The sequence below is a fragment of the Castor canadensis genome, chromosome 12 (assembly GCF_047511655.1).
Source record: "Castor canadensis chromosome 12, mCasCan1.hap1v2, whole genome shotgun sequence".
Classification (NCBI taxonomy): Eukaryota; Metazoa; Chordata; class Mammalia; order Rodentia; family Castoridae; genus Castor; species Castor canadensis.
This window is the reverse complement of record NC_133397.1, coordinates 102,331,905-102,359,846: the sequence shown is the minus strand read 5'-3', so window position 1 is coordinate 102,359,846 and position 27,942 is coordinate 102,331,905. Positions and strand designations below refer to the sequence as shown.

Sequence of the window (27,942 nt, the reverse complement as noted above, 5' to 3'; positions counted from 1 at the left end):
GTCACCTGCTGGGCCTTCAAGCGCCTAACCTCGGGAGAAAACCTTTTATTAGTAAAGCACGCCTTCAGAGAGATGGACAGGCACTGCCACCAACCGGAGATAAGCAGACCCGGAAGTTCCAGAGTTACAGATTTTTCCCTCAAAAACACATCCTTCTGCTTGGGCCCAGGTGTACAGTCGGTGGGTGCCAAGTCCTCTGCATACTTTCATTTGGCAAATGAATAAGGCTTCCTTTCCTTTTGTTCAAAACCCTGTTCTCTATTCAAATTGGCATAGAGGTCAGGGAACCCAAGTTTCTATAACAGGACAGAAGGAATGAGGAGAAAGAAAGAAAACTGAAGTACCCGCCAGACTGAAGGAAGGTTTAAAATTCTTCCTCCTCATTATGCATGCAGTTAACTTTATATCGGAAAGAGAGAAAAGAAAGCAAATGCGGCAAAATGGTGACAATGAATGGGATGTCTGGCTTGGTTTGGCTCACATATAGGCAATCTCCGGTGCAGGAAAAGCTCAAGAAAGACACTCTTCAAGATTTTGCCAGCCCCTGTTTACAGCAGAGTCACGTCCGTTTGAAGGGAAGTCTGTTTTAGCTACTTGCAACTTTTATGTAGGTTTAAAAGAAAGTCAAAAACAAGAAATTGGGAGAAACAAAACGAAACATTCAAAAGCCTCCCCCTTTTGTTGGTCAGATGACCACAGAGTGATTGATTCTGTGCACATGAGTTCAAACAGAAAAATTTAAAAGCACCTCCCTGCACCTACACTTAAATCAGAAAATACTTTTGACAATGAACAGAAATAGAATTTAAAAATTGAATCATTAGTGATGGATCCCTAGCAGCAGGAACTGAAAGGGGAAAAAAATGGGTGGTAGGATATGGGGGCTTTAGGGATTCTGTTGTTTTGCTTTTGGAGGTCACAGTGGAGACAGGCTCTCAGTACCAACCTTATTTTTATTTATTTATTTTTTTGGTGGCACTGGGGTTTAGAACTTGGGCCTCACACTAGCTAGACAGGCACTCTTACCACTTGAGCCATTCCATCAGCCCTTCTTTGTTTTTTTTTAAAACTATTAATCTTCCACTCATCCAATCTCCCCCTTCCTATGTGTTTAAATGCCAAAAATTAGGGACAAGAGTAACAAAATGTAATGTTAGACATTTATTTTTACAAAAAGCTCAAGAATCCTGTCGTGTTTATCAGAACCAAAGTTTTAGACCCCCAAGCCCAGACTTCTGGGATTCCATATGTCAGGTCGGACAACTGGCCCCTACATGCCAAATAGACATGGTAGACAGCAAAGAAAGGAAGTTTATTAGGCAGCCAGGGATACTTTGTGGAAAGAGGCAAAGTAAGCCATCTTCAGCCATCTTCAAGGTACAGGCATAAGCTTTAGGTCTAAATAGAGGAAGAATTGGGGCAGGGAAAGAAAGGCATGCATAATTAAACAGTCCTGGTCAAATTGTGGCCTGATTATTACCTCAGTTTTGGTTCTCTGAGGGTTCCAGAGTTGTTATCACTGTCATCACTTGAAGGGAGCAATCTGGTTCCCATGAGATGATTACTCCTGCTCCAGGGTGCAGCCTATTATAGGTAATTGTCCTTATTTGGAGGGATGGTCTGTCCTGCAAGGCTCTGCTGTTCCTTAGGGGTAGTTTTGATCCCTAGTGAAAATGTTATCAATCAGTCCTGTCCTTCCTGGACCAAAGTGATTACAGAGAGAATGGCTCAAAGACAAAGACGAATGCAAAATGATGGCAGAGATGCCAGACTTTTTTCTTGCTCTTAGTTAATTCATGGGGTCCAAGTAAGGAGTCAATGCTTTTCAGCAAAAACATTTTAAGCATGTGTTACATTATAACAGGTACTTAGAAAACTACTGCTTTTGCCAAAAAAAACAAAAATGAAAACAATGACTCCTTACTTGGTCCTGTAAATGAGCAAGATAAAAACTTGGCATCTGTCTCCATTTGAATCTGTGTCCTTTGCTCTGAGCTGTTCTCTCCTTCAGTCACTTTGCAGCCACTTTGGAATCCAGGAGGGACAGGACTGATGGACAAACATACTCATACCACAAATACTTTGAAGTTACCCCCCTGCCATGCAGCAATGACTAGAATATTACAAGACCCTACCCAACTATTCTTGAAATAATGAGCAACTGGACCACACCTCTGACCACTGGACCACACCTGTGACCTGGACTGTTTAATAATTATACATTCCTCTGGCCCCTTGCCCCAATTCTTCCCCTGTTTAAACCCAAAGCTCATGTTTGTATTCCAAATGGGGGTTGAAGTGCTTTCTGTTCCTGCCTGTGCTGCGTTACTGGTCTCTTTATTTGGTGTATTGGGGCAAGTGGCTGGACCTGACATGTGCAACCCTGGAATTGGGCCTGTGGCCTAGAACTCTAGTTACAATGTCACCAAGGAGCCTAACAGACCCACATCCTCTTACTCCAGATGTTTTCACTGGACAGCTTCCTATGCCAAGCATGAAGAAAAAAGTAACCTTAGAGCAACATGCTGGGTCGATACAAAGTAAAAGAATTTCTGTCACAAAGGAAATCAGGCTGCCTCCCTGTTTTGATCAACAGTACCTTTTCATCAATTATTCTGCCAACTGCTGATTTTTTTTTTAACATAGAATTACCTAGGAAATAAAGTTTGAGCTCTGGGAGCTAGCCACCTTTATCAATATCCAAGTCCAAGGAAGAATCTCACCAAAGCACCAGGCCAGGATTTAGTCTCCTCAGCACCAAAAGGTGAGTGGGAGAAGAATGAGGTTCATTTACTTCACTTTGTGTTATATTTTCTTTTTTCAAACATTTACAGCTCATATAACAGAACAGATACTAAACATATAAAAACACACCTTAAAAAGCTCCCAATCTCGTGGAAAAGCAAATAAACATGTGAGTAAAAGAATGTATCAGGGAAGATTGAGTAGACATACTTTTCCCTAATTATTTCTCTGAATATAACTAAAGCTCTGGACATTACATATATAACAAACAAAAGAAGGCTCTGAAAGGTGGAGAGGCAGACCAGTTAGGGACCTCAGTCCCCAAGGAATGACACAATGGTGGTTTTCCTAGGCATTCTTTTTTCCTAATCTATTCCAAATTTGGAGCTGAAAAGCCAGCAATCTGGAAACACCGATAAGAGCAGGTAAAAGAAATTACTTTTTAAAAAACCCTTTAAAAGCCTGCTATTGCCACTAGATGAGGGATAAAGGGGTTCCCTCAGCTTCCCTGTTTCCATGCAAAATCACAGGTGTGGAGGAAAGTCCCCCATTTATGGAGGCATGGTGAGAACAAAATACCAGGTAGAAAGAGAAAGGAAAGGCCAAGCTCAGAAAATGTTCTCACAATTCAAACCATGATTTGTGGAAGAGACAACCAGTCAGTAAGATCCACAAAAAGGAAGACAGCCAAAAAAAAGTATGCTAACATGGAGGTATAAAACCTATTCTCAGTCTTATCTCTGAGCTATCCTACTTTGCACAGCTGCTCACCATTCCATCTCCTCTCACTGGCATCCTAATAAATCTTTGCCTTCTCCAACTCTCTGGCTCAGTAAATTCTTTTACCAATCCAGGACTCATCAAATTCACGACAACAGGTACTTGAGATTCACACATAAAAAGAATCTCAAGGCACCTCACACACAAAAAGGGGAGTCTCACAAGATGGAAATTTTAGCAAGGGTTTAGCATATGGAATAAAGTAGGAAGAAGTGGGGGGGGGACACAAAATGGTGATTATGTGTGCTCATGTCATCTTGTAGTCCCTAATCGTTAGACAATGGATCTGTGTGGCTAAGATGGGTGCTGTTTGTTGTTAAAAATAAGACCCCTGAAGATCGCTGGGGTCACAATTGAAGACACAGAAACAGAGAATTGTCTCAGAAAAACAAAATTTGCTTCTGTAGAAGGGTACACAGGCATACAGGCACAGCCTGCATAAAGGAGCAGGCAGTCTGTCCCTCCTTATATTCCTGACATGATTAACCCTGCCTCTTGACCTAGATTGGTCCAGATTAAAAGTTCACAATATTCTCAATTGGCTGAAATTCTATACTAACTCAGGGGAGGGGTTAAGATACACAGCATGGTGGGTAATTTTTTATGGCAAAGGGGATTAGTAAGAATCCAGAAGAAGAGCCCAGAACTATAGACAATGTAGGTAATTAAAATGGCAACACACACTATGATAGAAAAGACTGCTTTCTCACAATTCCCTCCACTTTAATTTATATTCTTTTTTTCAAACTCATTTAACATTAATTGACCTTCTATTTCAGCTGTGCTTTAAAACAGCTGCTGTGACACATGAGTTTGTTTAGTTAGAGCAGTTTCTATGAGCCTCATACACAGGGAATAATACAGCACTCAATTAAGGTCATGGCCCTAAATACATCAATGAGGGATGTTAGAATTGAGGTCATTATGCCTTTCCATTTTCCAAACCATTATTCTAGCCAGTTAGTAAGGGGGTCATTTATCCCAGAGCACTTAGCCAGTTGTTTGACACGGCTGTCAGACCTTGGAGAGCCTTGGTTATGGTCCTATCTGGAGCTGTGTTTTTGGGAATTAATGTGCAACATTCACCCCCAATCATGTCACATGCCCACCCCCTTTTCTGCCAGAATCATATCTACAGCCATCCGGTTTTCCTATACCATCTTACAGGTAGGGCCTAGTTGTTCTGCAATTCCCTTTACTGTATTCCTATTATAATTGACAAATCTCTGTTGGTTATAATAGATATAGATAACCCAACCCACATTCTTGTTAATAGTGGAGCACCAGAATAGTGCTGATTTAAATACTGTTGCTATTTGATTTTATGCTTTGAATTTATCAGGGAATCCCTGTGGGACCCCAGTGGCATTTATGTAGATATGGTTAGGGAAGATTTGAGTTTTCAAAATGCTAGGGTGAAAGGGACAGCCAATTGGACTAAAGTGCAAGTCCCACTCCATTTGACTAGAAGAGTCTCAAGTAAAGATCTACCACAATACCATCAGACATTTGCTTGGACAACAGTCAGAGTGGACTGTCTGCTTAACACTCCAAAGAATTGGCCTTCACTGCACCCAGATGCATTCCCCCAGGAACTCTAATTCCTCTCCCTACTCTGAGAGGCACAAGGTGTTGTTAAAATTTTAGGATGGGGGTCTAATTGACCGGGGTGGCTTTTGCCCCCCAGAATCTTTGACCACAGGAAACAGTAGTGACAAGTTCACAGAAGATTCTTCGCCCCAGGCCATCCTTTTTTTGAAGACTGTTATTATATATTTCATTGTAGCAGAGTCTGAGGCCCATCCAAAGGGAAAGGGACAACTTGAGGCTCTGGCCTTCCTGTCACACATGCATAACTTCACTTTTGTTTAAAGTGTGGACAGAATATTTAATCCATTTCAACCAGGTATTAGTTTCCCCCTAACCAGTTTTAATGGTGATGGTCTGCTTTTAAATCCATCACCTCTACTACAGTTATCTTGGCTTGGTCACTATTAGGTTTGAGGGGTGGCATCAGAGATAGGGGCCTATCATCAGAAGATGATGTAATTTTTAATTAATGATGATGTATTTTTAATTAATCTCAAAAGGAATGTACCTATGGGGTCTCTTCCAGAGACATTGGCTCCCAATCCATACTACCTCAAGATGTGGGTTGTCTATGACCAACAAAAGGGGTTGCATTGGTAGAGTTGGCAATTGGGGAGAGAGAGCTCTACTCATTTGGATCTTTCTTTGTAATTGTTTCCACTTTCCCTTCCCATAGTCTGTGTAGTCCACTCTACGTCTGACCAGCCCCCACATGGCTCATCTTAAGTTTTTATCAAAATCATCATGACAATCCTTTACAGGGCCAGGGTATGAGCACATATATATAGTCTTAACACAGAGTTAATGTTGTCCCTGGGGATCACCACTGGGGAGTACAAGGCATGCATCAAACTTAACAGTCAAAGGAGAAGAAATTTGGGTGACATCAATGGTAAATACACAGTTTTCCAAGTGAAAAAGGAAAATAGTCCCACTATAGTCTTTTTAAGTTACTTTGGTGTTGCCAGGCTCTGAAGACACACTCCATTGTTCCTCCTTCGGAGCTCCTTTTATTCAGGTGTATTGGGTCCATCCCTTCTCAGTAGTATGGTACTGCAGTTTTCGGTAGTAAGTAACACCTTATAAGGTCCCTCCCAGGATAGCTCAAGTTTCTCTCCATTTCAAGTCCAGATCAGGATGCGATCTCCCAGTGTGGATGCACTGGAAATTCAAGCAATGGAATCTGGGCCAGGAGTCCCTGTTGCCTAAAGGATGATAGAGCTGAAGAGAGACTGGGCTCATAATTTCAGAGAAACTAAGCAAAGGTTATATTCCAAAAAGTTACACTACTGGCCTCATGATCAAATAGAATGAATTTTATCTTTATTGTAAACAAATGATGTTTCTTGAACTACAGCTCTTTAAAATGCTTTTTCTTACAATTGGAATAAATTTATAGGCCTTTAGGAGGAAGAGGAATGCCTCCACAGCCTTGAGTGCCTTTTACCCTAAAGTAAGTTTTATTTGCTTCCCCATAGGAAGCAATATGCTGCATTGCTTTTTCCTTACTAGGGCTGTTAATTCAATTTCTTTTTTTTTTTTTTTTTTTTTGCGGTAGTGGGGTTTAAACTCAGGGCTTTCACCTTGAGCCACTCCACCAGTCTTATTTTTGTAAAGGGTTTTCTGAGATAGGGTCTCAGGCACTATTTGCCCATGCTAGCTTTGAACCACAATCCTCCTGATCTCTGCCTTTTGAGTAGCTAGGATTACAGATGTGAGCCACCGGCGCTCAGCTTATATTCTTTCTACTTGTTGACTTTGTAACTTGTATTTTAAAATAACTTTCATAAGATTCTAAATTTAAATATTGTCTTTTCAATTAGCTTTATTTTTACTATATATTTACTATATAGATCCATGAAGAAAGGCAATTTTAAACTGTTTGTCTACACAAGTAATTTAAAGACACATCCAACTATGAAAAAGTTGAATGCAAGACAGGATCAAACAGATCAATATTACTGGTCATAAAATAGTGCCTGTATTTTAGTTAGACCTGGTTGAAATAAAATCTTGAAAACTTGGTTTTTCTAAAAAATAGTAGCAGAAGAGATGAGGGAGAGAAGGGAACAGAATCAGCAATTTCTTTTTATTTACTCTATAATAAAAATCATTTTAAAGTTATTTAAACACATACATATGCAAGAAAGTTTTAAATTAGGTATGCCATAAATGTCAATTTAAGTGCACATAGATGATTTGGAATTTCAGAACAATCACAAAAGCAAGACTAATAGACATATGCACAAAGACACATAAAAACAACTAGAGTGCACTCATAGAAAAACATTTTAAACCATGTGTAAATTAGAATTTTCCTTAGGGTAGCAACAAGATAAGCTCAGGGCCTTTAATTTTTACGTAAATCACAACAGATATCTTTAAACTTCATGATTTAATATGTACCATCCCTTCCCTGCTAAAGACCAAAATAGAATTCAAATTTCCCTTCGAGAAACTGCAGAAACTCAAAATCAGTTTAAAAATAACAAACAGCTCAAAATACCAAAGTTACAACTGGAATCTTTTAAGGCCCAATTCTGAGGTATCTGAATGTTAGGTTTGGCCATATATTATTACTTTTTTTAATCCTTCCTTTAAAAAAAATTTACCCATTTATTAGTACCCTCAGTGTAGTAAGCAATACTCATAAACTCCTAAGAGAGAATCATCAGGACTGTGTTTTCTCCTATGCGCTCTCAATTTATGCCTGGAGAATGACAGAAGGAATAAAAAACAGAAATGGAGCCATGCATATCTGCATCTGTTCCCTTTATTTGGAACAATTAATCTATACCCTTAAGGATGGAACAATTAATCTATACCCTTAAGGATGGACATCTCCTCATACCTTAACGAGCATGATTAATTAAACCCACGATAGTTTTTATGAAGGCATCCCTTTTAATCACTGCGCCTCCCCAGTCTTTTTTTTTTTAAGCTGGTTTTATTTTATGTTATTTATTTTTTTATTCATATGTACATACAATGTTTAGGTCATTTCTCCCCCCTCTCCCCAGTCCTTATTGCTGGGTCCTGGACTTCCCCATTCTCTAGGGCTCCCCTTACTAGGCATATTGAGACACATGACTAGGACGAAAGAGCAGGATCTTAACTTAAAATGGCCTCTTTTAAGACTTCAGATTTCCCCCTAAAGGGTGCTTTTTAAATGACCTCTAATAATAGTTTACCTTGGGCTACAGCAACTTTGTTATTAGTCAACCCTTTTAAAGAAAATTTAGGGAGCCATGTTTTGGAAAGCTGGCATCCTATATCCTCCTTCAGAAAAAGGATTACAGGATGCACAAGTCCAGCCTCTCAATTTACACCAAAAATTAGTTTGTTTTTCTTAAAAAATCAGAATCTGCCTATCAGGCCAGGAAAAAGGGATTACACCTCCAATGAAACTGGTGATATTTGGCTAGCTTAGTAAGCATGGAAAAGGTAAAAAGAATTAGCTCTTCAAGAATTAATTTCAGGGAAGGTGCCCACTATAATTATATATTGATAAAAAAACACCAAATGCCTTACTGAATCCATAACAGAACCAAAGAAGGGGGCCGTCTTGTTGCCTTTTACCTAATGTAACAACCTGGAATACTAAAGTCTCAATTTTAAACACTTGGGCATTTGTAGGAGATAAAGAAAAGGTTAGACAGAAAATTAAACTTCCCTCTCTGGTCCCTCCAGCCTGTGCACACCTGAGGCTGAGGGCATGGGTCCATAATCTCAATCACATGGTGTTTTGTCCAGGAAAGCAAAGGGACCAGCCCATCGTTGCCACCTGAAGTGACCTGTTCCCTCTCCTGGTCTTGACATGTCTGTGATGGGACAGTGTCTTATCTTGAAAGCAAGACTTAAAGGGGTTAGCCATTAGTAGAGAGTTTAGACAGATTTAGAGATTTAGAATTAGGTGGAAAACAATCCAGGAAGAAGCAGCTCCAAACCTCAGCCACATGTCATTTAGATTAGTTTCATCTCCCTCAAACTCTTTTTACTTGCAGTGTTCCCCATCCTGTTCTATCTGGTTGGTAAGAATGCCTGGTAGATGCTCAACCTCCCTAATTTCCTGGAGGTTTCTCGCACACTACCCCACGCACTTCATCCATCTCTGACTGGTTCCCTTGCAGGACAATATCCAGTTGGTGGCACTACTTGGCAATAAGCAGGTTGATATAAAGCCCCAACTAGGTCCACATGGACTGTCATTAAGCCATCTGTAGTTGCCTGGATATCTATGGAACTGCAGATTGGGACTCCACATTCAATCCATGTCTTAGACACGTTTCATTCACTCTCACACAACCTCCAAGATCTTCCCTGACCACCAAGGAATACTATGCTTGTCAATGGCATTTCTCACCTTGGCCCATGCACAGAATTGTTTGGTCACTGTGGTCCTTACTAAGGCCCTTTTTTCCTGCATTGCTGAGATAATTCAGGCCCAGAATGGATTTCCAGTCCAAGAGCATTTGTTGCCCAATATCCTGAGACCACCACAATGAGGCAGAGGGATGCGTCTGCCTTGGGGGCATTCCAGCTTCCAGATGGAATTATCCTGGAGGAGTCCCCAAATTGTTAGAAATAAGACCCCCGAAGACCACCGGGGTCACAGTTGAAGACAATGAAACAGAATTATCTGGGCAAGGCAAAATTTACTTCTGCAGAAGGGTACACAGGCACAAGGGCACAGCATGCGCAAAGGGGCAGGCAGTCTGTCACTCCTTATGTTCCTGACACAATTGACCCTGCCTCTTGACCTGGATTGGTCCAGATCAAAAGTTCACAATCTTCCCAATTGGCTGAAATTCTATATTAACTTGGGGAAGGGGTTAAGATACACAGTGTGGCAGGCAATTTTTGAGGGCAAAGGGGCTTAGCAAGAATCCAGAAGAAGAATCCCAAACTATAGATAATGCAGGTAATTAAAATGGTGACACACACTTTGATAGAAAAGACTTCTTTCTCAATTTATTATTCTAAAACATGGAGATATGATCTTGGCCTACCCAAAACAAGGATATTGAGTGAGTTTGAGGACTTCCCTTTGCCAGATTTTTGCCTCTTTACCCATAAGTGGAAGTTTGCAGCTTCCTAACATCTCAAAAGGGAAGACAGATGCTGGTAGCCCCTTTATGTCTTCCTGTTCTTGTAACTTAACACCATAAAAGGAGGTGGCGGGAGGGAGCTAACTGCTCTGGTTTTGTTTTTGTTTTTTCTAGTTTCTATTTCCTGGTTCTAATGTCTGAATCTGGTCCTTTTAATAATTATTAAAAATTATATAATTTCCCTGTCTCTTTATCTATCCTGACTCACTATTTCTAGTGCAGGAATGAGGAAGCCTAGCAAAACAGAAACATTTTAGACAATAACTGCTCTATTCCAGTCAATATCACAAAAACAAACTGTGTTTCTTACCCACAGCAGCATAAATCAAATGGAGTGCCCAGACTTCTGCTCTCAGCAGTCCTGTAAGGAGACAACCTCCTACTTTCCTGCTGTGATGGTATTGATAGGTAGCAGAGAAACATAATCATGGCCATAAGAGGAAGAATCTTTACAATCAAACTTCCCAACTCCACAGGTGACCAGTCTCTGTTAAGATTGAAGTAGCTCAGCATGCCCCAAGATATCACAGGAAGCTTTGAAGTCAGCCACTCACCTAATGCTTAATACTTTCTTTACTCAAAACTTAGCCACATGCGAAACATTGCTTAGGAATATCATACAGGTAATCACTTTAACTTAACAAGACAAAGAACTAGGCCCAAGAGCTGTACCATAGGCATCAGATAGACCAGGAGCTGAGAATTTCACACAGGTAATCTAATTTAATAAAATAATCAGATGGACCTGAGGCTGAGAATTCCTCAATAAATGTTCCAGCTCCAAATGTTGATAGATGCGGCACTATTCACAATAGCCAAGTTATGGAAACAGCCAAGATGCCCCAGCACTGACGAATGGATTAAGAAAATGTGGTACCTATACACAATGGAATTTTATGCAGCCATGAAGAAGAACGAAATGTTATCATTCGCTGGTAAATGGATGGAATTGGAGAACATCACTCTGAGTGAGGTTAGCCTGGCCCAAAAGACCAAAAATCGTATGTTCTCCCTCATATGTGGACATTAGATCAAGGGCAAACACAACAAGGGGATTGGACTATGAGCACATGATAAAAGCAAGAGCACACAAGGGAGGGGTGAGGATAGGTAAGACACCTAAAAAACTAGCTAGCATTTGTTGCCCTTAATGCAGAGAAATTAAAGCAGATACCTTAAAGCAACTGAGGCCAATAGGAAAAGGGGACCAGGAACTAGAGAAAAGGTTAGATCAAAAAGAATTAACCTAGAAGGTAACACCCACGCACAGGAAATCAATGTGAGTCAATGCCCTGTATAGCTATCCTTATCTCAACCAGCAAAACCCCTTGTTCCTTCCTATTATTGCTTATACTCTCTCTACAACAAAATTAGAGATAAGGGCAAAATAGTTTCTGCTGGGTATTGAGGGGGGGAGCGGGAGGGGGTGGAGTGGGTGGTAAGGGAGGGGGTGGGGGCAGGGGGGAGAAATGAACCAAGCCTTGTATGCACATATGAATAATAAAAGAAAAATGAAAAAAAAATGAAAAAAATAAAAAAAAAAAAACAAATGTTGATAGAGTGCGTTTATTCTCACTCTAGAGATGGGCCACTTTCAGTCTATTGAAAGTGTACTCTTTGAGGGGGAGAGGGCTTAAGTAGTAGAGCACCTGAGTTCAAGCAAACCCCCTCCAAAAAAACTGTACTTCTTTCCTAATAAACTTTGCTATCATTCTCACAATATTTTCATGTCTTGCCTCAATTCTCTATCCAGATGCAAAAAGCAAGGTAGATACCATCACTAAACTTTCCCATAACATTTTGAGAGGAAACTTACACCATCAGAACTTTTACCAAAACTCAGTGATAATAAGACTACCCCACTCCCCAGTGTCAGTGTGAGCCAAGTGGGAAGCAGTAAGGAGGAGTTAATTCTTACCTTTCCCAGCCAAGTTGGTGCTAGTAAAGTCCTAGGGGAAACCTGGACTCCTACAGGCTCCTCCCCCACCACACACACATACTTCCTTTGTCTGAGAAAAGCCAACCAAAACAGAAAGTTTAAATAAGATCCATAAAGCCTAAAATGTCTAGGTTTCAATAAAAAAGCATTCATCACACTGACAATGAAGATCTCAAACTGAATGAAAATGGAAAACACGTAGATGACAGAATTATCTTTTTCTTTTTCTTTTCTATTTATTTATTTTGCTATGTTGCCCAGGCTCATCTCAAACTCCTAGGCTGTGATCCTCCTACCTAGCTTCCCAAGCAGGGGGGCTACAGGTACTCACTACCATGACAGGATCTGACAAATATTTTAAAGCAGTCATTATGTTAATGGCACTGGTGTAGTCTGTGATCAGAGGACTTCCAAATTCTTTGTATCCCACCAGAAAGAATCCATGGCAGGACACATGGGTATAAAGGGAGTTTATTAAAAGTTAGGGAAAAGGAATATAAAGGGAAGTATGTCGGGGCTGGAAGCTGGGAGAGCATGTTTCTGCCTTTCAGGTGCTTTTAAAACCTATGATAACCTATGGGAAGGGGAGGAGGAGGAGATTCCCAGCTAATAATCAAGGTCTGGGGAGGGGCATGGGTGGCTTCTGGCCAGGTGAGTGTGGTTCCTGATCCAAAGCATGGTTAATCTAAGATGCAATGTTTTTTTAATTTGAGTCCCTAATTTAGCCTGCCTCAATTATTACATTTTTTTGTTGTTGTTTTTTATGTTGCTGGTGGTTGTGGTGGTACGGGATGTTGGATTCAGGGCCTCATACTTGCCAGGCAGGTGCTCTGCCACTTGAGCCATACTTCCAGTCCTTGTTTTGTTTTTTGAGACAGGGTCTCACTATGTAGTCCACATGGCCTCAAACTCATGATCCACCTGTCTCTGCTTCCTAAGTGCCAGGATAACAGGTGTGTACCACCACAACCAACAAAGCAGTCATTATAATAATGCATCAACAAATATGAACATGCTGGAAACAAATGAAAACATAAAAGGTTCTAGAAAAGATATAAAACACCTCAGTACTAGAAACAGAACATACAAAGAACCAAATGGAAATTTTAGAAGGTAAAAGTAACCCAATTTTTATTTATTTATTTATTTATTTATTTATTTATTTACTGCAGTACTGAGGCTTGAACTCAGGGCCTACACCTTGAGCCACTCCACCAGCCCTTTTTTGTGGGTTTTTTTTTTCAAGATGGGATTTTACAAACTATTTGCCAGGGCTGGCTTCGAACTGCAGTCCTCCCAATCTCTGCCTCCTGAGTAGCTAGGATTACAGTGTGAGCCACTGGCACCCAACTTTGTGTGTGTGTGTATATGTGTGTGTGTGTGGTACTGGAGGTTGAACTCAACTCAAAGCCTCTTGCTAGGCAGGCTCTCTACCACTTGAGCCACTCCGCCAACATTTCCTCTGCCAAAAAATATTTTTAAATGGATCACAAAGCATGTTGGTAAACACCTGCAATCCCAGCACTCAGGAGACAGGCAAGAGAATTTGGAGTTTGAACCCAGCCTGGACTGCATAGTGAGTTCAAGGCCTGGGCTACATAGCAAGAACCTGTATCAGAAAAGAAAACAAAGACAGAAGAAAGGAAGGAAGGAAGGAAGGAAGCAGGGAGGGAGGGAGGGAGGGAGAGAGGAAGGAAAGAAAGAAAGAAAAAAAAAGAAATTAATGGCTTTTTAACTTGGACCCTGTAGAATGCCTCCCTTAAAGAAGGGGGATGAAGACAGTGCCATTCTGTCACCAATAAGATGGTGACCCAAGAATACACCAAATACACCTTCAAAATTCAGAAGCAAATCCCTGGAGTGGCCTTCAAGAAGCACCGTCCTCAGAAACTCAGAGAGATCTGCAAATTTCTCCAGATAGAGGAGACTATTCCAGATGTGTGTGCTGATACTAGGTTCAACAAGCCTGTCTGAGCCAAGGGAGTAAGGAATATTCCACATTGTATCCATGTATAGACCAGAAACATAATGAAGATGAAGTTTCACCAAACTCTATCTACACTTTGGTTACCAAAGTGTAGAAAAATCTACTGTCAGTGTGGATGATTAAAATACTGATTGTCAAATAAAGTTATAAACTCGAATTAAAAAAATCCACCAGGCGCCAGTGGCTCACGCCTATAATCCTAGCTACTCAGAAGGCAGACATGAGGAGGATCACGGTTTGAAGCCAGCCCGGTCAAATAGTTCACCAGACCCTATCTTGAAAAACCCTTCACAAAAATAGGGCTGGTGGAGTGGCTCAAGGTGAAGGTCCTGAGTTCAAGCACCAGTACCGCAAAAAAATCCTCAGTGGTTATGCTCAAAGCAGAATGAATGGTACAGAAGAAAGAATCAGTGAACTGGAAGACCTAACAATAGAATTTATTTAATCTGAAAAACAGAAAATGGGCTGGAAAAAATTGAGTATAGGCCCTCAGGGCTTGTGGGATTATAACAAAAGGTTTAACATTTTGTGCCTTCAAATTTCCAAAAGAAAAGAATAAAACAAAGCTGAAAAAAAGTACCAAAATGAGTGTTTGAAAAAAAACTCTCCAAATTTGGCAGAAGGCCAAATTTACAGATTCAAGAAACTGAGTGAATCCCAAACAGGATAAGCCTAAACAAACACATACCATGGCACCTCACAGAAATTGCTGAACACTAAAAGAGAAAAGTGTCGAGGGCAAGGAGAAGAAAAACTGTTTGAACAACAGCAGGTTTCTATTAGAATCCCTAGAGGCCAGAAGGCACAAAATTTTTCAAGTGCTTCAAGAAAAGCTATCAACCCGGATTCCTATGTCCAGTGAAAATATCTTTCAAGAATGAAGGGGCATCCCTTTCTCCACCTTTTGGCTAAGTTCAAATGTACTAAGAATGAAAGGATACAGCTCAACAACAAAAAAGAAAAATAGTTCAATTTTTTAAATGAGCAAAGGACTTGGGTAGACGTTTCTCTAATGTCTGTTCAAGATATTCAAATGCAGTCCATATCCCTATGCCTTTGGCATGTAATAAATTTTGTGTATTCTTTTCTCTGTTCCAAATAAATATTCAAATGACCTACAAGCACCTGAAAAGATGTTCAATGTTGTTAGTCATAGGGAAGTGAAAATAAAACCATAATAAGATACTTCTTCGCACCTACAAGGATGGCTATAAATTTAAAAATAGAAAATAGCAAGTGTTGATAAGGATAAAGAGAAATTGGAACCCTCACACACTGCTGGTGAGAATATAAAATGGTGCAGCTGCTGTGAAAAATAGTTTGGCAGTTCCTCACCAAGCTAAATATAGAAAATGACTCAATAATTCCACTCCAAAGAACTGAAAAAAGGTACTCAACCAAATACTTATGCATGCATGTTCACAGCAGCTACTCATAACCACTATCCATAAAGGTAGAAACAGTCCAAATGGTCTTTAATACGTGAATGGATAAACAGTAGTACACAAATACCAAGGCCTATTATTCAGCCATAAGAAAGAATGAAGTACTGATACATGCTACATGTTGGATGAACCACACAAAAACATCACGTGAAATGAAAGAAGCCAGACACAAAAGTCACATATTGTAAAATTTCATCTCTATGAAATGTCCTGAATAGGTAAATCTATAAAGACAGAAAGAAGACTGGTGGCTGTCAGAGGTTGTAGAATGATTGGGTAAATGGGTATAGAATTTCCTTTTGGGGTGATGAAAATATTATAGATTAGACAGTGGTGATTGTCGCACAACACTTTATAATGTACTAAATTATACTTTTTTTGGTGGTACTGGGGTTTGAACTCAGGGCCTCATGCTTGCTAAGCAGGCATGCGATCGCTTGAGTCATACCCCCAACTAAATTATACTGTTTTTTTTTTGTTTTGTTTTGTTTTGTTTTTTTGGTATTGGGGCCTGAACTCAGGGCCTACACCTTGAGCCACTCCACCAGCCCTTTATCTGTGTCGGGTGTTTTCGAGACAGGGTCTCATGAACTATTTGGCTGGGCTGGCTTCGAAATGTGATCCTCCTGATCTCTGCCTCCTGAGTAGCTAGGATTACAAGCGAAAGCCACCAGCAAATGGCTCACAATTATAAATATTTTTAAAGTTTAATTAAAACAAAGTAGAAGGATTTTACAAAGAAATATTAAAAAAAATTAGGGCTACAGAAGAGGCAGCCCCCTCCTGGGAATGCAGAGTAGTGCAATTCCTTCATGCAGTGAATAGCATGGAAGTGACTGTGGCCTCATCAGTAGCAAAGCCAGCATTAAAACCAATGTGATCTCCTCTTTGATTTATTTGGGATTCCATTTATTTGTAGATTTAAGATTCATTTGAAGGGCTGGGGGCATGGCTCAAGTGGTAGAGTGCTCAAGAGGCCCTGACTTCAAACCTCAATTCCACAAAACAAAACAAACACAAAAACTCCACTCTCCTTGGACATTCCTGTCTATGCCATCCTTACAGGCCAGTAGTTCTCAATCTTAACTGCATATGAAATCACACAGGGAGAATTTTATTTTCAATCTTCATATTTGAGTCCATTCTCCAGAGATTCTGGTTTAATTTGTCTGGAGTATAGTCTGAACATCAGAATTTTTAAAAGCTCCTCAGATGGTGCCCATGTGCCTCCAAGGTTAAAAATCATTACTAAACCATTACTTCAGGCACTGGAGAGTGCATTTTTCCCAGGAGGCACTATATAAAGTCATCTTACATTCACTTGCTACTTTTTATTTGAGTATATTTTATCTCCATGGCAAAATAGCAATATCCTAGAAAGTCTGAATTCTGTTACACATTTCTAGCAAATTTTATGTGCTTGGTCAATATTTGCTGAATTGAACTAGGCCAACTAGCTGAGAATGTTCCTATATAGCACCAAGATCCAAGTTTAATTTTGGTTAATTAATATAGTTTAAGTCTAAGGCAGAAGGGGGAAGGAGATAAAAATCTCACATTGAATGAGAATAGCAGACACTGTTTTTGTTTTATTAATGGGACAAAAATTTAAAGCAAAAATTTATTAAACTCCACTTATATATAGTGTTTACACACAAAAAATTGCACAAAGTCAACATTCAGGCAATCAACTCTAATAATAGCTTCATGAGAAATGCATTTCTTTGCCCTCTTACCCAGTAAGATACATCTGCTGTTTCTATTCCTGGAAATGATGCATTAAATTACATCATTTTCAAAGAACAATCCCTTGGAGATCCCAAAACCTCTGCAGAGAGGGAAAAAATATTAGCATAGAACCTTCTCCAAAATGCAACACCTCATCACAGAGGTGTAGTACAAGAGATCTTTGAAATGGCTGCTCTTCAAAGGTGTGGGTTCACCCAGCTAGAGGACAAGGGGGAGCGCCTGCAGGCCTAGCTGTGCAACCCTAGCTGCACTGTGTGGCCAGTCAGGACTGCATGGCCTCCAGAGCCTCTTCCTCTTCTTCACCCTTTGAAGCAGCCATTGCTCCTGCAGGTTCAGGATCAGGGAGGGCGTCCACCACTTTACTGGGTACTTTGCCCAAGGCCTCTGCTGTAATCTCAAACAAGAGTTTGCCAAGCAGACACTATTCTTGATACAGCAGTGGCTGAAATACAGGCCCAGGTAACACCTATCTTTACCTGATTAACACTAACTGGGGACAAAACAAGGCAAGGCATTGGTTACCAACCTTAATGGCATAGTTTCTTCTGCCAGTCTGATTTGGAAGGCTGTTTGTTGGCATTACTGGAGGTTGAACTCAGGACCTTATACTTGCTAGGCAGGCATTCTACCACTCGAGCTGCTCTGCCAGCCCTATTTGGTGTTGAGTATTTTAGAAATAGGGTCTCACAAGCTATTTGCCCAGGCTGCCTTGGAACCACAATCCTCCTGATCTCTGCCTCCTGAGTGATTTTGATGTTTTATCTACATTATAATAAGTATGTCAAGAACTCAGGAAGAGGGGCTGGGGATGTAGTTCCGTGACAGAGCACTTGCCTAGCATGCACCAAGCCCTGGGTTTAATCCTTAGCACCACAAAAACAAAACAAGAACTCTCAAGAGAAAGAGGACTGTATGTATAGCTTCATGAGAAATGTATTTCTGGAGTCCAGAAGTCAATCAGAAATATTCTGATAAACAGTCTAGATGGACATAATCTCTAATGCACAACTAAAAAATTTAGCGCAGAGACCAACGGTGTGGTAATTCATAGACTGGAGTTCACCTTATATTATGGACTCTGATAATTTGGAATAATTTATATCCAAGGGGTCTAAAATGCCTGACCTTTTGAAGGACTATCCTGCTGTGTAATTTAACAGCCTAGACCTAATCTCCTATGCCCACCCAACTTCCAAGTTAATGTGAAGTCTGTCAAGATGAGGAGACAAGAGAAATACTGGAATTATAAAGACGTAGTACTCAAGTGAAGTGGCTCAAGTAGTAAGACCACCTGCCTACCAAGCATGAGGCCCTGAATTCAAACCCCAGTGCTGGCCAACAACAAACAAAAAATCCATTAGATTTATTGGGTTTTTAATCCATTTTAGCAATAACACCCTTTTTTCCTAATTAAATCATACCCCAAATTCCAGTGTAAAACAGCTCAAAGCAGAGCTGCTCTGGTTGTACAGCAGTACAGGAAAGTCCTAGAGTTCTGGGTAGAATGGGTACAAAAGTCAGATTCTATAGTGCATGGGCTAAGGTTTACCCTCATAGCCCTGTCCTGGAGAGCCTCCAAAAGAATATAAATTAAAAGGAGTTAACAACCTCTCTTATATGAGACTATTTGGAAGGCGATGCCCCTGAACTTTACAAGAATAAACTGTTGCCCACGACACCAGTGCCTGTAATCCTAGCTACTTAGGAGGCTGAGATCCGAGGGTCTCGGTTTGAGGACAGCTTCAGTGAATAGTTCATGTTACCCCATCTCCAAAATAGCCAGAGCAAAATGAACTGGAAGTGTGGCTCAAGCAGAAGAGCACCTACTTTACATGCCCAAAGCCCTGAGTTCAAACCCCAGTCCCACCCTCTCCCCCAAAAAGAATAAAATCTTAAAATCTGTAAAACCTTATATAGAGTGAAAAAAACTTCTACTAAGACAGTTTAGGTCACAGTAGTGTGAGACCACCTGAGACTGAGAATATCTAGTGTTTCTCAACTGGGATGGTGCTACCTTCCCAGGCAGAGTGAGGTGGGCACTTTTCTGCCATAACTAAATTGTAAGCAACCCTAGTATTTCTCTCTCCTCTTCTCTTTTCTTCTCTCTCTCTCTCTCTCTCTCTCTCTCTCTCTCTCTCTCTCTCTCTCTCTCTTTCTCTCATTACTTTTCAGTGGCTCCTACCTTTATCAGTTATAGTCTATCTTCATGATCAAGATCTCCTTGGTAACGAATAGTCCTTTTTTTTTCAGATGTCATAAGATCTGTAGCTCCTAGAAGCCACTGGCATAATCAAAGGCACTATAAAAAATATCTTGAGCCAGGCTGCTGGCACATGTCTGTAATTCCCGCATTTAGGAAGCTAAGGCAAGAGGATCTTGAGTTTGAAGTCAGCCTAGGCTACACATCCAGGCCACCTCAAGAAAAAGATATATAAATATAATCTTTAGGGCTGAGGGTGTAACTCAGTGGTAGAGCAGTTACCTGGCATGTGCAAGTTCCTAGATTTAATTCCCACGACCCCCCAATATAAACATATGTATGAATATGTGTACATCTGATCTTTAATATTATGCCTAATTCTTTATCTGGAGATAAGTGGTCAGGATATTGAACACAGTATGAGGGAAGAGCTCTGTCACTTTATGACAGGATGAAAACATTGTGTCCTACCTATAAAGTTAATAAAGACTTTTCCCCTATACAAGACATCAGGACAGAAATTAATATAGGCCAAATAAACAAAACTAAACAAATGGATGTATATAAGGCAAACTTGCCTTATATAAGGGATTATATATTAAATAGGCACATATACCTATGACAACTGAGCATCATAATGACCATTGCTGAATTTATCTGAAATAAATTTTGAAGAAGTACCTTGTTTCCATATCACTTTTTCATTTGAAAAAATAAATGAGGCTATCAAATAGATTCTCTTACTTGTACAGCATATTGCTAGAAGTTAGGGGTTGAGTAATATAGTTTAAATGTGTTGAAATGCATTAGAATTTTGTTTAACTAGTTAAGTATATAAATACTGGAGGCCATCCTGTCTCTCTGTTCTTACCACTTAGTGATAGGTCTCATCTCTTAGCCAGCATCTAATCCAAAGATCTAGAGACTGTTCTCTGTTCTGGGCCTCACATCTTTTCTGTTTTCCATGATCTTTCCACCATCTAAACTCAACCACCTGTGAACCTAAAGAAGGCCCAATGCAGAGCATTTGTTTCTAGGTCAGATAAATCTGGATTCAAATTGGGCAGTGCCACTTACCAAATTCATAAATTCAGTTCTCTCTTCTAAGCTTCAGTTTCTTCATTTATAAAATAGAGAATAAGATCTTACCTTACAACAGTAAAGAGCAGAGACACACTATCATTCAGATCACTCAGCATAGATCTGGCATCAGCAAATGTCCAAAAATGCTGCTATTCAAATTACTTCTGTTATGATCACCCTTGTCTGAGTAGTTGTTTTGTTGTGTCTCATGACAATTCTCCCTACCCATTTGTAAGACTTCCTTATTGACTGAAAAGCCATACTATCCTCTTGCTATGTTTCTCAGACTTTAGGTTAACCTTGTTTGAGCCACTCAGGACATTCAAAGGTGGTTCTGCCCTTAGCCACGTGGGATATTTTATCCCGATACAAATAGTATACAGATTGGTAGCTGGTATCCAGCTTATTTCACTCTTTCCTGGTTGCAGCTACTTTACAGCTTCAGAGCACTGAATAAGCATTCAGTAACTTAAAACTACAATATAAATAACTCCAAAATGGTAAAGGAGACAGGTCTATAAATGGAACGGAAAGATCTAAAGGATTTGCTCCATGGTTTGTAAACCAGCCTGAATGGTACCAACCAAGAGTTAGTGACCTAGAAAAGTAGGGAACATTTTTCTATAAGGTCACAGACTTATAGAAGAAAATCACAACAGAAATGATCTTATCTACTTTTAAAACCAGACATGGTCAAAAGCAGTAAAAATTAATTGAAGACAATGTCTAGGCATCAGCAAATCCTACAGACTTTTTCTGCAAAATACATCCAAACTCACAACTCCATGGCCATAATCATAGTTTTGAATAGCTGAATTTGCTTCCTTCCTAAACCACTCTACAAAATAATTCTATATAAAGCAGTGAGCTTGACTTATTTTTTAAATTTAGACTATGATAATATTTTTTACTTTAATTTTCACTTTTTTTCTTGTCCTTTCTTATTTACTTTTGGATTATGTTTTGTCTTGCTTTGTTATTTTTCTCTTTCCTTTTCTATTGGTTCAGAAACAATACAGTTTTTTTTGTATTATTTTGATGGCCATACTTGTAATGCATACTTAAATAATAATTAAAGCAAATCAATTTGGGCACATTCCTCCTAAACAACATAAGAATGTCAAAAAGTTTTAATTACAATTCCTATCTCATTTTATGTGTTGTTGTTTTTTTACTCCCATATTCATTTTTAAAATGCAATATTTGCTTAGATTTAGTCACACATTTATTTCTTTGTCTACCATTCCTTTTCCCATCCTTCTGGGCTCCAAATCAGTCTTCTGAGGCAAATCCTGTAACAATTCTTTTGATAAAGATCTATTGGTGGCACATTCCTTCAAGTTTTGGTTTACTTGAACATGTTTTTCCTTTTTTTTTGGTGGGGGTGGTGCTGGAAATCAATTCCTGGGCCTTGTGCATGCTAGGCAAATGCTCTATTCCTGAGTTACCTCCCAGCCCCTATTTTACTTATTTTTAATTCTGGAACAGTATTTTAGCTGAATATAGATGTCTAAGGTGGTAATTATCATCTCAGTTTATCAGAGCCACACCAGGTCTATGTTTGGAATAAAATAGAAATAAGATCACTCTACAACCACAAAAATGACCAAATATCCCTCTTCTTAAATGAATATATGTGTGTATGCATATTTACTTAAAAATATAAGGGGGAGAAATGATGGGGGGAATGTAAATAATGTATAATGTAAGTCAAATCAGAATTGTCACTATGAATCCCCCCTGTATAATGAATATATCCTAATAAAAAATTTACAATAATAAACAAATATGTAGTAACTCTTTCTACCATCTTTCTACGCACCATGATGGAGCACATGAATGTCCTGGATGATGCTCTCAAGAGCATTAGTAATACCAGAAAGAGATGCAAGTGCCAGGTTCTTACTAGGCCATGCTCCCAAGTCATCATCAAGTTTCTAACTGTAATGATGAACCATGGTTACATTGGCATGTTTGAAATCGTTGATGATCACATAGCTGGGGAAATTGTTGTGTAGTTAACTAAGTGTGGATATAGATTTGAAAAAATGACAAAATAATCTTTTTCTATCCCATCAGATTGGTTTCATTTTACTGGCAACCTCAGTTGGCATCATGGACCATGAAGAAAAAAGATAAAAACAACATAGGAAGGAAATTCTTGAAATCCTTTTTCTAGGGATGTAATACATGCACACAAATAAAATGCCTCAATGAGAATATATATGTATATATGTATATATATAATTTCATTTAAATATAACTCTGGCTTCACATTTTTATTATGGAAAATTTCAAACATTTATCCCTCCAAAAAACGACTAGTATAGTGCTTTTTTTTTTTTTTTTTTTTTTTTTTGCGGTACTGGGGCTTGAACTTAAGGCCTACACCTTGAACCACTCCACCAGTCCTTTTTTGTGATAGGTTTTTTTCAAGATAGGATCTCTTGAACTATTTGCCAGGGGCTTCAAACACCTATTCTCCTGATCTCTACCTCCTGAGTGGCTAGGATTACAGGTGTGAGCCAATGATGCTGGGCTAGTATAATGCATCCTTACGTATTCATTACCCATTTTCAACAATTGTCAATTTAATGTTTCAGTCTTATTTTGTTATTACCCTCCACCTACTTCTCCCTAACTCTAGCTTATTTGAAAGCAAATCCAAAATATCTTATCACTTCATCTGCAAATATTTCAAGATTAGCTCTAAAAGATAAACACTTTTTAAGTACTATTTGTCACACCAGTTTATAAGGAATATAAGTTCCTTATAAATCAAGTATACAGTAACCATCAGCATTCAGATTTCTCCAATTGTTTCATAATTTTCTTTTGTTTTCTTGAATTAGGATCTAACAAAGTCCATATTCTGTAACTGTTCAATGTCTTTAAGTCCATTTCAGTGCACAGGTTCACTCTCCTTTTTTTTTTTTCAATTTATTTGTTAAAGAACCCAGGTCATTTGAACTATTTGCCAGGGGCTGGCTTCAAACACCTACTCTCCTGATCTCTACCTCCTGAGATGCTAGAATTACAGGAGTGAGAATACAGAACATTCTCACAGTCTGAATTTATACCTCTGAGGTACTATTTGGTGTTTCCTGTAAATTAGTAGTTGGTTCTAGATCAGGGGTTGTTCAGATTCAAAAAAACCACTAAGATGTTTTTTGTTTTGTTTTGTTCTGCTTTGTTTTTTGCAAAGCTACTGCTTTGTGCAAAGTGGAGTTGTATACTCTATTATAATCAGAAGAATCTGTTATTTACCTCTCTTTTTGTGATAGATTATAGCCATTGTTGCTTATTGCCTAGATACATTAACTCATTAGGAATTATAAAGTTCTGGTGTTCTAACTATTTTGTTCCTTCTTCATTTATTTACTGGAAGATTTCTACAAAGAGAAATTTTCCTGTCATCTTAAGATACAATTCCCTTAAAAAAAAACACAGGATAAATACTTAATTCTTTCCAATTACTAGCAGTTTTCAAAATGGAGTTGATCAGCTAGCATTGTTCAACAAGTTTATATTTTTAGGTATCATTGCGAACTCATTATAGACAGTATCCATTTTGAAAAAATAATAGTCCATTTTGACCAGTGGTAACTACTATATTCTAGTTTCCTCCTGAGTCCTTTTGATATACTTGTAATTGTTTTAAAAGCTTCTTTGTTTAGCCAGGCGCTGGTGGCTCACACCTGTAATCATAGCTACTAAGGAAGCAGAGATCAGAAGGACTGTGATTTGAAGCCAGCCCCGCAAATAGAGAGACTCTATTTCAAAAAAACTCTTCACTAAGGTTAGCCTGGCTCAAAAGACCAAAAATCGTATGTTCTCCCTCATATGTGGACATTAGATCAAGGGCAAACACAACAAGGGGATTGGACTATGAGCACAGGATAAAAGCGAGAGCACACAAGGGAGGGGTGAGGATAGGTAAGACACCTAAAAAACTAGCTAGCATTTGTTGCCCTTAACGCAGAGAAACTAAAGCAGATACCTTAAAGCAACTGAGGCCAATAGGAAAAGGGGACCAGGAACTAGAGAAAAGGTTAGATCAAAAAGAATTAACCTAGAAGGTAACACCCACACACAGGAAATCAATGTGAGTCAATGCCCTGTATAGCTATCCTTATCTCAACCAGCAAAACCCCTTGTTCCTTCCTATTATTGCTTATACTCTCTCTACAACAAAATTAGAGATAAGGGCAAAATAGTTTCTGCTGGGTATTGAGGGGGGGAGCGGGAGGGGGTGGAGTGGGTGGTAAGGGAGGGGGTGGGGGCAGGGGGGAGAAATGAACCAAGCCTTGTATGCACATATGAATAATAAAAGAAAAATGAAAAAAAAAAAAAAAAACTCTTCACTAAAAAGGGCTGGTGGAGTGGCTCAAGGTGTAGGCCCTGAGTTCAAACACCAGTACTGCACACACACACACACATACACACAAAATCATCTTTGTTTATCTTGGACAATTTCCACTCCAAACCTGGAATCAGCTCTTTCTCCAAGAAGTTCTGGTCCCTTTTAGTGGGAAATAGTATTTAGATAGCACAATTTAGACACTAGAGGTGTTCATTACTACTTGATCATTGTTTCTAGGCCTATTCAAGGTAAATATCAGAATTTTTTTTTTGAACTCAAGGTTTCCCACTTGCAAAGCAGGCACTCTACTGCTTGAGTTACCCCTTCAGTTCATTTTGCTCTGGTTATTTTGGAGATAGAGTCCAGAGACTCTATCAAAAACCAGGAGGCTAAGCCTCTTAAGTAGCTAAGATCACAGGTGTGAGTCACAGGCACCTGGATAAATATCAGAATTTTTAAGGAACAAAATGTACCATGAGGGCTGGTGGTGTGGCTCAAGTGGTAGAGCACCTGTCTAGCAAGAACAAAGTACCACCAAAAAATATACCATGAACATGGAGTTATTCTTGAAATTTACATTTGGAATTACAGATTTGTTACTTCGTCAACACAAATCAGTATCTCTATTTCACATCAAATATCTCATTCTCAAAACACCAACATTAGCCAGGTGTGATGTCTCACACTTGTAATCCTAGCACTCAGGTGGCAGAGGCAGGAGGATCATAAATTTGAGGTCAGCCTGAGCTACATAGTTCAAGGCCAGCCTGGGTTATGTAGTAAGGCCCTGTCTCAAAAAAACAAAAACAAATAACAACAACAAAAAGAACCCCAATATAGGCATGTACCTGAAGGAATGTAAGTTGGGTTACAATAAAGACACCTGCACTCCCAGGTTTATTGCAGTATTATTCACAATAGCTAAGCTATGGAAACAGACAAGATGTCCCACTACTCATGTATGGATTAATAAAATGTGGTATTTATACACAATGGAATTTTATTCAGCCATAAAGAAGAATAAAATTTTCTCATTTGCCTGGCACTGGTGGCTCACGCCTGTAAATCTAGCTACTCAGGAGGTGGAGATTAGGAGGACTGCGGTTTGAAGCCAGGCCAGATAAATAGTTCACAAGACCCCATCTCAAAAAACCCTTCACAAAAATAGGCTGGTGGAGTGGCTCAAGGTGAAGGCCCTGAGTTCTAGCCCCAGTACTGCAATCAGTCAATCAATCAATCAATAAATTTTGTCATTTGTAGGTAAATGGATGGAACAAGAGAACATCTTCTTAAGTGAAGTTAGCCAGGTTCAGAAAGCCAAAGGCTGCATGTTCTCTCTCATATGTAAAACAAAGGCCCAATACAAATACAAGCAGTATATATACTATATACAAAGCATGCATTCAAAAGTGGGACTGGCAGAGGAAACTAAGGGAAAAGGAAAAAAGGAAAGAAAGATAATAATATCACATTTGAGTAGAATAAAATTTTAAAAACCCACCAATGTTATTATTCATTCATTTATCCCACAATATACCCAAAATAGTTTCAGAATAATACCAACACTATCACCAATAATAGGAGTGCTTTATAATGTTTTTACACTTATTTTTATTAGTAGAGTATACCCCACTTTGTATGTCTCAAATTATTGTCTTTGTGTGTGTGTGTGTGTGTGTGTGTGTGTGTGCGTGCCAGTCACTAGCCCTTATTTGTGAAGGGTATTTTCAAGATAGGGTCACTCAAACTATTTGCAGAGACTGGCTTCCAACCTTGATCCTCCTAAGTAGCTAGGAGTATAGGTGTTAGCCGCTGGCACCCAGCTCCCAAAATTATTGTGTCTTAAAGTCATTTGAATACTTTTGCTGGGGACACTTTACATTTTTATAAAAGAATTTCTTATGGTATGGCCTCATGTGACTCAGAGAAAAACTAAATTTGCCATAAAAAAACATAAGCATATGTATCTGAAAAGAGTACCACATGGATCTCTAGGTTCTGAGCTAAAGGTAGAGCTCAATGGTACAGATGGCTTAGTGACAAGATTTGAGATCAATTCTTGTATTAATTTCACTTGGCAGGTACTAAAAAATGATGAGCTTCTGGCTGCAAATACATGACATGGCTAAATTCCCTGGTTGCAATATCTTAAAAAGGTCACAAGATTATGTAACTCTACAAAATTACATTTCTGATTCTCTTTTTCTCTCAATTTATCTCTTGAACTCACCTCCCCTATGGATTAGTAGCCTTCAAAATATTCTATCTCCATTTCTTCTTCACCTCTTTGCCTTTGTTCGCCCCCAGCACTCAGAAGGTTATTTCGTTGTGTATATCCATGAAGGCGAGTGAGGAGGCATTGCTTTACAAACTAAGGTAATGAAAATGGAGGAGGTAAAGGGATAAACAGCTGCAAGGATCTGAGCTGGATAGACTGAACAAACCCTCATCTTAAACAACTCAGAGCTCAGATTTCTTCTCTGGACAGCTGGGTCTTTTAGTTTCTGAAATACTCTGCAAAGATGGGGGAAGGTCTGTGAACTACCTCTGCTGTGGATCTTTAAAGACAGCTACCTCCCAAATACTGTATGTAAAAACTAAATTTAATATTCAGTATAGCATTGAGGAAGGCAGTAAATGAAAGCTGTCCAATTGCCTACTATAATTTTTAAAGGCCAGGAGCTCTTATTGAGAATGCTGGAGGACTGCCTGGAGTTGGCAGTGACTATAGAGTCATATAAGCTGGAATGGATATCGGACTTGCCTGTCATATTTCTCTCTCCCCTTTCCCCACATTGGCACCCAACACTCCATATTCTGTCTAATCTTCCTATCCTCCCCACTGCTCCCACTCCCACACCCTACCGCCACCAATGTTCCTGGAATTTTGGACTTAGCTATTTTTAAAACCGTCAACTCAGTAGCCACCTCCCTCCTCCGTTCAGCTGTCCAG

The 27,942-nt window shown here is 39.3% G+C and overlaps 1 long non-coding RNA gene across 1 annotated transcript; it reads right to left on the bottom strand.

The window, feature by feature from the left end:
• Positions 1-862: 862 nt before the first annotated feature.
• On the bottom strand, positions 863-27,921 carry LOC141414907 (uncharacterized). The gene is made up of 2 exons (XR_012439875.1): positions 27,220-27,921; positions 863-6,320 (listed from the first exon to the last, which is right to left on the bottom strand). It is a non-coding gene; the product is annotated as an uncharacterized lncRNA (long non-coding RNA).
• Positions 27,922-27,942: the final 21 nt, after the last annotated feature.